General features: G+C 35.6%; 1 long non-coding RNA gene across 1 annotated transcript; it reads right to left on the bottom strand.

Moving 5' to 3' along the window:
- Positions 1 to 6939: 6939 nt before the first annotated feature.
- Positions 6940 to 9135, bottom strand: LOC120466863 (uncharacterized). Its single transcript, XR_016169576.1, has 6 exons — positions 8998 to 9135; positions 8455 to 8499; positions 8242 to 8297; positions 7831 to 7975; positions 7543 to 7613; positions 6940 to 7112 (listed from the first exon to the last, which is right to left on the bottom strand). It is a non-coding gene; the product is annotated as an uncharacterized LOC120466863 (long non-coding RNA).
- Positions 9136 to 14079: the final 4944 nt, after the last annotated feature.

The following is a 14079-nucleotide window of genomic DNA, read 5'->3' as shown; positions in this document are numbered from 1 at the left end:
TGAGGTTGATTTAGTGACCCAACTTATAATAACGATTCATTCAAGAATCAAATGTCACTAGTAAGTTCACAGTATTTATAAAACAGTAGGCAAAAAGTATAGTTGGTGGAACACCCACCAAGAAGAAAAGAACTACATGTAGAAACAGCCTTCAACTTAGAGTTTGAAGTTCTAGAAAGCTACAAAAACCTTTATAAATATCCACAAAAAAATCCGTGGGGGTCTGTGGGATGACGCTCAAGGGGACGGTGCAATAATATGATAGCAGTCTCGAGGAGGGAGAGAGAGCCGCTGCTATCTTTGAGACTGCAACAAAGAGACTCCTCTTCACCGGGAGCATCATGCCCTGCGTACTCTGGGGGTGGTGAGGGCTTGTCTGTTTTGTGAGAGAGGGACAAAAAATATATTGAAAGGCAAAACAAAGATAGAAAGATAGGCTATGAAAAGCCACATGATATAAGCTTTCATGGTGCTTGGACAAAAAAAAAAACTTTCTGGCATAGAAGCAAGCAGCACATAAACGAAATACAATCATTAGATGGTGATGCACTCTGTTCAGACAAATCGGATTGACAGTTGAGGTGCATGTTGATTTGACAGACTCCTGTTGTTATACGCATTAGTTCATTAGTCTCGACACGTTGTCAAAGTTTGAGCTTTGCTCTCAGAGGCCCGCGTTTGAAAGGCAATAATCTAAAAGCTGACTCAAATGCGCAAAAATACACTGTCGTTCAGGTTTAAAGGTTGTGCGGAATTAGCATACAGCCGTGCAAGCAGAGAGTTCATTATTTGAGAAGTTCCCCGTGTGCGCGTCCTTTTGTTGACATTTGTACGGTCTCCGCACAACCCTGTTTACACTTATTCTGAATTTTAGCCTGAGGTGCATGCCGACAAAATGAAAAATATGGCATGCCAAATATGTTTGTATAATAGGCTACCTTGCGTGTGCTTTATGTCATCTCCATAATTCAGACGTGGACGTAACAGTAATGGCATCTTATATAAGCACACGTAAAAAAATATATTTCCTAAATGAATCTTTTAGCCTACTTTTGAGGATTAAAAATAAAATAAAAAATAACCAAGGTACATGTACAAAAACATATTATTACCACCATTTATGTCCAAAATGCTTGGCTCACAAACTCAGAAGTCATCTTCGATCTGTTTACTTTGGTCTTAAAGGGACAGTTCACCCAAACATTAGGTTACTATTTTGTCATGTATGACCTGATATGGAACCTTGTTTCCACCACAGAATAAAAATAAAAAGGTAATTGCAACTTTTTATCTAACAACTCTGACTTTTTCTCACAATTTGTGAGTTACATCTGACTTTGTGGGACAAAAAGTCAGAATTGTGTGATATAAAGTCGTAATTGCGAGATAATTGACATTCAGATTCAATGTGAATAAATGTCAGAAATTTGAATGATCTGAAAATGAATAGTTCTGGGTTTATTACAAGCTATTATCAGACAGTAAATTGCATTGTTAGCATAGCAACATGCTAGTGTTTCACACTGGCTACTTAATAGTCCTGGAGCTTAAGGATGTTTTAGCACAACTTATCAAATTTTATAGTGTTTAAACAAAAAATTTATTAGCACATTTTTTGACTTCCATTGTAAGTGAATTAATGTAAACATGATGGTTTGTTTTTGAAATGGAGGGAGGAGTTTTTTCTGTTTTTCTGTGGTTACTGACAGCTTGTCACGTCTTGTATTTAACCCAGTACGTTCCTTTAAAAGTGGCTATGCATACGTGTCTCTGTAAACCAGCGAGAATGATTCAGGCTGTTTCTGTTATTATCTGCATGTATCGTCACAGTCACACAGAGGGTTTGTGCAGGCTGCAGTAGTTTTCACTGCATTCTTAGGCATTGACTCAGAGGTTTTTCTGTCTGGGAACTGAACTATGGGAAACACACAGGGGTATTCAAGTGGCCACATCCTTATCTGGACTTCTGTTTGAGCTCCAAGGTCATGCGAGGGTAGCATGTTGTAGCACCTGGCTACAAAATAAAAAAAAATAAATAAAAAAAAATTGAAAGTAAGTAAAGACATTTGAGAATAAAAGTATCACAGTTTGACTCTCAGGAGATCACATGATAATATTCAGACCAATTTCTGTGTAAGTGTCGAGCTGGAAATGTATCCGCAGCCAGCATAATCTGTAAAACATGTCACAGTGGGCAGCTCTTCTCAAGGGTTTGGGCCATTTCCAACGTTCTGTTAACATAAAAACCCAAGCGCAACTGCAAATGTATAAAATGGGCTGGCACAGACACACACAATGATGCAAGGCTTTGTAATCAACAATTTAAACAGAACCATTGCTGCTTAGCAAGGGTGTGTGCTTCAAAAAACATGTGTGTGCTGTGGCATGGCACACATGGAGAACAGTGTCACGTCTGTGTACAATTAAAAAGAAGAAAGAGAATGAAAGATGGCTTTACTGTACAGACATTATGCACCAGAGAAACATAATTATATTGTCTTTGAACTTCCGTTTTTTTTTTTTTTTTTTTTTTTGTGGTCGCTCTGTATATCTCTATGGCATTGCTGCCCAGGAGTAATTAGCTTTTGAAGTGGAGTTACTTACTTTAAAGTTAACGAAAGTTATCATGAGGAGTGTAATGTTTAAAGCAGACGTCTTAACAAATGTCATTAGACCTGGAAGATTTTAAAACGAGTCGTTCATTCATAAATAGGCAAGATCGCTGTGAAAATACAGACTACTAGCGCGGAAAAGGGGCGGGGCTTCATAAGGTCTATAGGGAATCACAACTCTGACTGAATCCAACATGGCTGCTTTATCAGCGCATCAACCATAGTGAAACAATTGTAATATATTGTTTATTACACTTTTGTCTCCAACTCTGTACACAGTAACCTCTATCAGCGGACAATATACATGTGGACATTCCCCCCAAAACTAGGTGCTTCCCTAAACGTTCTCTCGTTAAATGTAAAGCATTCAGAAATACATCACATGAGAGAAGTAAAATGAGTTTTGATTCCTTATTTCGGCCAAAATGTAAGTCAGAATTTCAATCATCCTTAATGAATGAGAAGTAATCCCAGAATGCATTGCATGCTTAATGAAAAATATTTCAATATGTCATAAGTCAATATGTAACGCATTTTGTTAGAGTATTACCAACCTGCCCAGATACCAAACTGACATTTAATCAACGTGGAAACGACGTCTCTCATGACATTGAAACAACGTTGATTTGCTCATCGAATTAACGTTGAACCAACGTCAGACGCGGCATTCTTCAAAGCTAAATGAAATCGAAAGTTGGTTTGCTTTCATAACGTTGAAACAACGCGTTGATTTCAAGTTGATTTTCCGTTAGTTTTGAAAGAATGACGCATCTGACGTTGGTTCAACGTTAATTCGATGAGCAAAACAATGTCAGATCAACGTTGTTTCGATGTCATATTTCCACGTTGATTCAATGTCAGTTTGCTATCTGGGTGGTCTTCTGAGAAAAATGAAGCTATTTTTTTTACGAGTTGGCAATTCTTCGCAGTTGTGATTCAAACTGAAATGTGGTTTTTAGAAAAAAGTTAGTATGAAGGTCCACCCTAAAACCTAACCGTCAGGAGATCCTATGAAATGAGATTGCACAAATTCATATGACTTCAAATGTAAATTCTGCGTTAGCTTAGCAACATGTTAGCATCTAGCACTGGTCAATTGAGTTTGTGTGAGTTGTAAATCTGTAACTTGTGGGTTTCCACTTCAGATAGGACATTGTTTGGCAGTTATTAAGGTTTTTAAAAGAGCTTAAGCCTCAGAATCTGAATGCTTAGAGTAAAAAAGTGCCTATTTAGAATTAAAAAAACAATTGCACAGGGCTGAAATGCATTGCGCAAGCTGGGGAATGAACATGCTGATTTATTCGACTGCCCTCAGTGCAATTTCATTTCCCTTTGTCAGAGAGGCACACACACTTCTGATAGATATGAGCCTCCATCTCAGCGGCCATGACTTCAGATATAGCGTCTGGAAAATGGCCTAATCCCTGCAGCCAACGTCTTTTCTGGTACTTTAAATTTAGTTGCCTTCTTGAGAGCAATAAGCCAACCAGAATGTAATTGATTTCCATGAAATGTGACATTCAACTTGACGCATTTAAAAAAAAAATCAATCTCTGGCTATCAGGTTTTTTACTTTAGATCTGTGGGCCTCAAGCTGGGAAACTGCGTGAAAATATTGAGCTTAGTGTCGTCCTTTTGCATTCGTGATATGCGCTGACATTTTGAAAGCTTCCTGGGAGCCGTGAACTCTCAGCGGAAGCAAGGTTATAGTGAAGCGAAATGAATTGCCTTTCCGCATTGCTCATTCTCCTTCAGGGTGTCCACAAACACATAAGAATAACTGTCAATGTTATTTTTTTTGTTGTTGTTATCGAGTCCTGAAATACTTTTTTTTAAACCTCCTTTAGTGTGTGATGTTGCTGTTTGAGGATGAAAAAGTCTGCAAGGTTACAAAGCACAAAGTCACTCCAATGGCAGTTATTTTCTACATCAGCAAACACTGTTTCTGAACTCCCTAAAACGCCTCGATTGTAGTCTTGAGTTTTCTTTTCGTAACGTACGCGTCACAATATTGCTCATTTAAATAAATCCCACCCAAGCCATACACAAAAAAGGAGGCAAGGCCTGTTTGAGTTAGAGATAGTTAGTAGTGTGTTGAAACTCACGGTTATGGTAAGGAGCATTACATTTCCCAAACCAACTCAACGAACACATTCTCATCCCAAGACGTCATCTAACTGACGCTTTTGACCATACGTCAACATCCGACGTTTTAGGGTACCCTTTAACGTCAGTTATACGTAAGACGATCCTAGGGCGTCATCCAACTGACACTTTACTTTTAGCGTCAGTTAGATGACCGGGGTAGGTTTAGGTCTGGGGTAGGGTTAGGATTAGGCCCCGCCCACACTACTACGTTTTCGTTTAAAAACAGAGAATTAAAACGAATACGATCTCCGTCCACACCAGCGTTTTATCTGTGTATTAGAAATGATCTCCGTCCACATTAAAACGACTGAAAACGCGGATCACGTGACCATTCACCAACACTGGGCATGCGCGTGCCGGTGTAAACAGTGATTGACGAATCAGGGAAGGATACGTCATGACTGATGACACCCAATCATAGAGTCGAGCGTCAGCCCCTGCATCAGCGTTTCTGAAGTCGTACGTTTTGTCTCGTCTACACTAAAACGCCCTCCGGAGATTCAAAACGCAAAACGGAGCTGCAGCGTTTCTAAACTTCTCCGTTTTAGGTCTTCGTTTTTCCCGTTTTAGTCTGGATGGGAGGTGCAAACATAGCAAAAGGTCTCCGTTTTTAAACGAAAACGCGATAGTGTGGACGGGGCCGTCATATAACTGACGTTAAAGGGTACCCTAAAACGCCGGATGTTGACGTATGGTCAAAAGCGTCAGTTATATGACGTCTTGGGATGAGAACGGGCTGGCTCAACATTGTCAATCATAACACAGTCCAGCCAACCAATCAGAGCACATTGCGCTTTTCAGCTTCATAGAGAGCGGCACTAAACAGAGCGTTACTGACAGAATGTGAAGATTATTTTATGTGAAAATTAATGGGTTTTTTTTAAACAATCAAGCAAGAAAACCTATTCTAGACCTCAAAAACAAAATCAAGACTTTGAAAAAAGGGGATAACAGGTCCCATTTTACCATCAAAATAATAAACAACACTTTTAAGACTAGCCTAGGAGCGATTTACTTCAAATACTGTAAGAAGTCATCAACCATAGTGAAACAATAGTAATATATTGTTTATTACACTTTTGTCTCCAACTCTGTAGTACACACAGTACCTCTATCAGTAGACATTATACTTTGAAAATACTGTTTTTTTATGTGTTTGTATTCCAAAAGAGCAATTACAACAAATATTTGTCTTTTAAAACTAGCCTAGGAGGAGTGATTTACTTCAACTAGCCTACTGTAAGAAGTCGGCACAACCACATGCTGTTCTTTGGCACGTAAAATGACCGCTTCATCAGCCTAAAACAGTGGCCACAAAGCTGCTCTAAACATGGAGCCTGAGCCTCTTGTTCAATCTGTTGGCTAATTAGCGCTTGAGTCGCTATTCGTCCAGGGACGTTCAAAAGACCATTGACTGCCATGGCAACGTGAATATGTCATGATACTGAGCCTTTGTCTCTTTGCTAAAGCGTCAGTGGGACTGTCTCAATCTTAATTAGACACAGGGATGAGTCAGATGCAACTTTAGATTCAGAGTTTAAGCCCAACTCGCTCATAAAACTTGCTAAAAATAGCTAAACATTTCACATTCATACTCCAAGCTAATTTTCTACTCTGACCTTTTGATGAGATGTCAAACCACATTAAGAATAAGTGGACTCTACTGTATGAGTGGTGTCAGATCTGATTAGATTAGCATAATGCTAGCTAGCTGATGGTTTCCACATGGAAAAAACCTATATAAACATATATGTTTTAATATAGGTTTTGATATATGTTTTTAATATATGTGACATATATAAAATTGGCCGTTTTCCTATATTATATGTACATATATGCACATATATGTACATATATACGTGCATATATGTACACATATATACGCACCTATAAAGGTACATGTATGCACACATATATGTACACATATAGGTGCATATATGTACACATATAGGTGCATATATTTGTGCATATATGAACCTATATATGTACATGTATGCATGCATATATGTACACATATAGGTGCATATATACATGCATACATGTACCTATATATGTACATGTATGTACGCATATATGTGCACATATAGGTGCATTTATACATGCACCAACATGTTTACCTATATTAGAATAATTATTAAAATCCATAGCTACTAGGCAACATAAATAATAGTCCAAAATGTATGCATTTAGATTATTTATTTACTTAAGATCAAATAGTACAAAAACAAAAATAAGACAAAAAAACTGGATAGAAAAAAAATCTTTTTGATATTCTCAGCTCCATGAGCTTTGAATTGATAGACGTGCCCATCTCCCCTCGGCTGGCTGACGGACACTTCTTCAATGTAGCATCTAGAGAAGACAAAAATAATAATAATTATAATAATAATAATAATAACAAGAAGAAGAAGAAGAAGAAGAAGAATATAGTACTTCATCAGGAACCCAAAGTGCTTACAGTACAGATGTGATCGGACACATATTTTTTGATAAAAGGTTGATCATTTTAAAAAATGCGTCATGTAAACATGTCAATTGGAAGATTCTGAAGATTCTGAAAAATCTGAAACGTGGCTTAAGAAAAGGAAAGTTAGGATCAAGAACTGAGCAAGCGATGAATTAGTATTATAGGTTCCAAGTAGATATAGTAACAATAATCCCTTATACAGTCTCAATTGATGCCTAATAAACATTGATACAAGTAGGCTATGGTTAAAGTGGTGAACTTATAAAATCCTAATGCGTTGAGAAGGGAAAACAAAACTTTTATACATTTACTCACCAATAATGATGCCTTTTTAATTTGGTCAAGGGCGACCAGCTGCTCCCCATCCCCTCTGGTTGGCTTCCCACCTTAAAGTAAAATTTCAAAATTATTATAAAAGGGGGTTAAATTAAAGCTTGTGAAAGCAATACTTTTTTTATATACACATCACATTTTCTTGAGGTGCAAGGAAATACAAAAATGGCAAGTAAAAAAGCGATGGTATGCCCGCACACAAACATAATTTATTCCACAGAATATTAATTGTTTTTTACGGACAGAAGAGATTAGGAGAATGTTTTGTACCATTCAGGTTGTTTTTCAGCAAAGTCTCCAGATCAAATGTGCCCAGCAGCAGATTCCACACCATGGCAGTAGCAGAGGTGGCAAGGAGGGCTGCTTTCCACACTTCTGCCTGGCAAAACACCCCAGAGCCCTTTATAACTTCAATCTGAAAAATAATTTATTCATTTATTGGCATTGTTTCATATTTATTCTTATGCTTAGCTTCCCAATAGTTTATATGTTTTTATGTATGAATGCAGATTAATGATAAAGAAACAAAATAATAATATTACACAAAATAATAATATGAAACAAATTAATAATTGCCCTAAATGTTCTTAAAGGAGAGGAGGAGGAGGATAGGGTGTCGGGGTGGGGATGGGGATATTTATTAATAAATAAATAAAAATTCAAGGGGGTTAACTTACTCACCGGTTGCACTTTTCAAAAGAGGAGGAATCTAAATCCTCAACAGGACTCCTTTCAGTCTTGTTCATGGAAGAAAAATAAAAGTTATTCTCTTCAATAAATTGAAGTGCAAATAACTTAAATCAAATAATTAACACTATCAATCAGCCCAACATCACAAGTCTCTACAGCTCTGCTAGAGAAACAATTTTAAAAAGCAAAATCAGAGGAACTTACCTTTTTGAGCAATAATGGCGAGGTAACTTTTCATTTGAGGTAATTCTAGAAAGAGGTTATATAAAGAAAAAAAAAACAATTACAATCACTTAATCAAAATAGTAATGCCCTAACGTTAATGTTTACTATTTGAAAGACATTTCCTGCAACTGTAAAGGCAAGCCCATTGATACGGCTCTTTCTTTCACCAATTTCGACCAAATTCAAACTCCACAGGTATTTTTTTTTTTCTGGAGCCGATTGCCTTCTTGAGCCGTTGGCAGAGAAGTATCATTTATTCTCATGACGTTATGTTCTCTTGTTAACCCTCGACGAAATCCTCCAGAAATAAACAAATAAATACACGTTAATTCTAAATTGAATCTTATCAACGGCTAAGTTATTTTAGCACCCACAGTAACGTTACGTTACCTCACCAGCTAACAACATAGGAAGTGTATGGGCTGAAACAGGTGTGTTTGGCAAAAAATAAATGCTAAGTTTATACTTCTCTGCCACCGCAATTTCCACCCTGCAAATAAATATAAAATTAGGAATACTTACAATTGGTGATAAGTAGGACTTAGAGGATCTCCAATGCTGAAATCGCAATTTTTACTCCCAGCCGTTATCTTCCGGCGCGAAACTTGACTTCATCTCATCGGATACGGATAACGTCAAGCGTTAGGCGGGTGACGTCATCAACTACGGAGCGCTGTAGCGGCCAATCGGCAGTGCAGCAGCATTCGAATTTATTAACCACTGTGAATTGCTCAGATAGATGGTGGGATGATGATGATTATTTGAATGTACGTTCTATTCACTTTTTTTTTTTTTTTTTTTTTGCTACATTTTGACTGTAATGACCTTTCAGCCAGAAAAAAAAACTGCATTCAGACAATACAGAAAACATTGCAATTTGCATTGCATTTGGTGGATGTATCGGTGAATGTGTGGATGTGTATGGGAAAGTGACTTGAAATTGGAAAAAGGGCTTTTTGGTAAAATGAAAAAACAACAAACCCTTTTGTTATACATTTCCTTCTTTTCCACTAAGTCATTCTGATATGTATATAAATATTTATTTATTTATTTGAGCAATATAGTGACATATACATACACTCTAAAAATGCTTTGGGTCAAACATGGACAAACCCAAATGTTGGGTTAAAAATGCAATTAAAAAAATGTACAGTTGAAAAAGTGAAAGTTGAATTTGGGTTAAAATTTGAAATTACATTTTTAACCAAACATTTGGGTTTGTCCATATTTCACCCAAATTTGGGTTCAAACAACCCAGCATTGTTTAGAGTGGATGAGCTACAAATGACCAGATCCTGCCATGAGCTACAGTATAGGATACTCTTGTAGGCTATATAGCACTTATGTGTGGATTTAAAGAAGCAATGCAGGAGATATGGCCTGTATATGCACATATATGCACCTAAAATTGCCTATATGTGTCATATATACACACATATGCAGCATATATCTTATCATATATGTGCATATATGCACCTAAAATTGCCTATATGTGTCATATATACACACATATGCAGCATATATATTATCATATATGTGCATATATGCTGTATATATGCAGCATATATGTGCATATAAACTGCATATAGGTTTCATATATGCGCATATATCCTCATATAGTTTCTTTCCATGTGGAGCTACCACTACTACAAAAGTGTAAGAAATGCTATAGAAAATATCAATGTGATTGATTAGCTTGATTAGTAGAAACGTCAAGCTAATTTACGAGCATGTCTCTCGGACACCATGTTTTAACGAGACAGTAAAGCTGGCCACAGATCAATGTCTGGAAAGACTCTGTGAAAGATTAGAGACTGGAGACGGTAACAATTACTGGATGACAAAAGCTCTTCCGATCACTGCATTGTGCGTGTGGCCCAGATGATTTCCACATGCTGAGTCCATCTGCTCGTCGTTAGATAGTGAAGTACTTACAGATCATTGCTGTAAAAAACATAAATGGAGAGTTAATTGTGTTAAAAAAGTGTATTGTAGAAGTTCAAAACTTTAACAGTTGGACCAAATTGGGGATCAAATTAGTATTTGAGTTTTGAGAAACCTATCACCTCAACAATCTGTTTTCCGCAAATTCACACAGTAATTAAATGCAATGAAATACATTTTAAATATACAAACAATGGCCACAAATATATTGCGATAATATTATATATATATATATATATATATATATATATATATATATATATATATATATAGTATATATATATGTTTTATATATATATATATATATATATGTTTTTTTGTTTTTTATTGTATAATATTCAGTGTTTTTCTTAGAAATCCTACAAAATCATTGTTTATAAAATGATAAAATTGTATTATTTAAATATATAAAATGTATTTATTTTATGTTTTTATTCTTTGTATGTTTAATCACATGCAATATTGTTTAAATGTTTAATATATACACACCATAATGTATTTACATGTATGGTGTATATATATATATATATATATATATATATATATATATGGCACATACAATATTATATTTGATGGTTAGTTGACCATTTTAGCAAACTGTTGGCTGATTAGCCGGAAAGCAGTGTTATTTTTTTAGTATCATTGCTACTATTATAGTTAATATTTCATTTATAATAGATAATTTGCAAAATGATAATATATAATTTGTTCATATTTTGAAAATATATTGTGCTTGCTAGGCTGTTGCTGTGCAGTTACAGTACTAAGGTCCGCGGGGTGGTTACTACAGTGTTGCTATGCGGTTGCTAGGGCATTCTGGGGGGTTTCTATGGTGTTTCTAATTGGTTGCTGGGTACTCAGGTAGTTGGGTGTCGCTATGTGGTTGCTAAGGTACTTAGGGTGGTTGCTACGTATAATCACACTGCTAGCATGTTTCAGATAGACACCATGCAAGTTGATAGGTAACATAATAACGCTGCCTGCTAGCTGTAGGTAACTCTGCTTTTCAGATAGGCATTACAAATAGCTTTTGGGGTCCATCCAAGTCGCATATTTCCAGTTCGTAATTTCCCATTGAGATGAATGTGAATGCTAACAGTTAGCTTTTTTCTGAGCTATTAGAAATCATTAGCAGAACCTATTAGGACTCTTGAATTCTTATTAAATGGCCCCTGCTGGCCGGTTCTCTCTATTAGCAAATAGTGAGCCATTCAGTATAGTTGACAAATTTTGTTTACCGAAGCATCATTACACGTTGTTTATTAATGGTTTCTCGCAACAGACTATTTATACTCAGCCGGCACGCAGAGAAGATAATAAAACAGATTTGCTTGCAAATCTGCGTGCTGTAATCGAAAAATCACTCAAGCATTGCTACCTAGTTTAATGTAGTCTTTTAATATTAAAGAACAACATTTATTCGCAGCGAGATATATTCACACTTACTGGAGTTTATCTGGTCCATTTCACAAGCCACGGTACATGCCCGGCAAAGCAGTCTTTCTCTCTCTCTCTCTCTCTCTCTCTGGACCGTTTTATCAGTTGTTTGATGGAGGGAAGTGGCCTGAAACCACGGCTCAGAGCAAGAAGGACCCTTCAGAAATCACTGCTCATATGCAGGAGAGGAGAGAGAGAGAAAGACCGAGAGACACTGAGACAAAGCATTCCATCCTATCAGGTTGCCACAGTAACATCCATAATCCATGACAATGTGACCTGATAAAACAGGCCTTACTGACAGGTCTGGCAGACGCAGGGTATGAAGCTTGTATATCTTTTTCCTCAGAAAGATGAGAAGTCTTTTCTCTGCATGACACTGTTGGTTTATTTCAGGCTCTTTCTGCAGCTGAGGCCCTACAGCAAGCAAACAAACAAACAAACAAAACAAAAATTTGTCTGTCTGTCCATACGTCTATACTGTAAAAAATATCTATCTATCTATCTATCTATCTATCTATCTATCTATCTATCTATCTATCTATCTATCTATCTATCTATCTATCTATCTATCTATCTATCTATCTATCTATCTATCTATCTATCTATCTATCTATCTATCTATCTCTAATGTAATATAAAATAAAATAATGGCATATATACCATAACAAATGGCCAATAAAATAAATACATATAATTAATTTATAATCAAAATAATTGTATATATTTTATATTAAAATTATTGCAGTTTAGTATCAAATAATGAAATAAGTCATATAACATAGTAGCAAATATTATAAGTAAATTAGATATAAAATAACAATACAAAAATATTTTAATATAAATTAAAAATTCATAAAAATTAAATATAAATGTTAATAATCTTAATAATAATATTATACATGCATTTGTGGACCACCTTATCACCTCACAGTAAAAAAAAAAATAATAATAAACTATTTATCAGTTAAAATGTTACTTCAAACATGTTCTCTTTATAAAATAACAATAGTGAGATAAAAATAATATTTTTGCTGTATGTGCAAGCAAGCTTCCAAACAAAGAAAATCCAGACATCTGGTGCAGTTACATCACATTCATTGTGATTAAAATAGAAAGATTCCCTCTCTGTTTCTCTCTCTCTGTGTGTGTGTGTAGGGCTGAATAAAGATGAAAGGCTAATCTTATGAAGTTATGGTGCACTTTCCCGCCATTTCGACACAGACGGGAAGTGACACGCTGACATGCCCCACGGTGATACATCTTTCTCTCAGATGTGATATATACCCATATATCACTTCATTATGTGGATGGATTTATGACAAGTGGCCAATATTATATCTCAGTACAGTAATTATGATGAAGTCAGCTGTCTTACATTTTGTCTTGCAAGGCATATTTCCTTCATTATGGCTTTGTAAACTCATCAAGCATTTGGACAGATTTCAAAAGGTGTACAATATGTCCGGCCAATTCTTTTTTTTTTTTAACGACGGGCCATTAAACAAGCATAACGAAATTAAATTAGCCAAATTAAAATCCCGTCATCCACCGCAGCACTTATGAAGTTAAGCTAAAAGAAAACGAACACAAATGAGAATAAACGGGTAACAGGTTAAATCCTTGGCTTACACCATGACACTACAAATTTACTACTGTACTATTGGGGAAAAAAGGATGTTATTTATATGGTAACTGCTAGATTAATGTTTAATTAAATATATTAGATTAAGATAGATTATATAGATAGATATATTATATATTTAACTATATTAAATATATATATATATATATATATATATATATATATATATACATTGTATACACACAGCTTGAGAGTTTTTACATTGGCTCATAATAATGGAAACCTTTCATTCTTTATTTATTTCTCTCTCTCTTTTTTTTTTGAAACCGGAAACTTTTTAATTAAAAATGATGAGAGGAATAACAATAAACAAACCCAAACAGAAAATAAATAAAAATCCAAAACCTCATCTACCTCCTGAACAATTCCCCCCCCCCCCAACACAACTAATTCCAAACAAATGAGTTTTTTTTTCTGAGATCAAAAATCCTTTCTGCCATTGTGCTTCTGTTTAAACATGTTCTGCTGTTAAATGATAAATTACAGTTATGTTTTGATAAAGTTTCCAAGGTTGATTAAATATCGACTTAATAAAGGATTACGCATTCTTGAACCGTTTCAACATTTGCTATTAGAAC

This window comes from Pimephales promelas, chromosome 2 (assembly GCF_988280905.1).
Source record: "Pimephales promelas chromosome 2, fPimPro1.hap1.1, whole genome shotgun sequence".
In the NCBI taxonomy this organism is placed as follows: Eukaryota; Metazoa; Chordata; class Actinopteri; order Cypriniformes; family Leuciscidae; genus Pimephales; species Pimephales promelas.
This window is presented reverse-complemented; position numbering and strand designations above follow the sequence as displayed.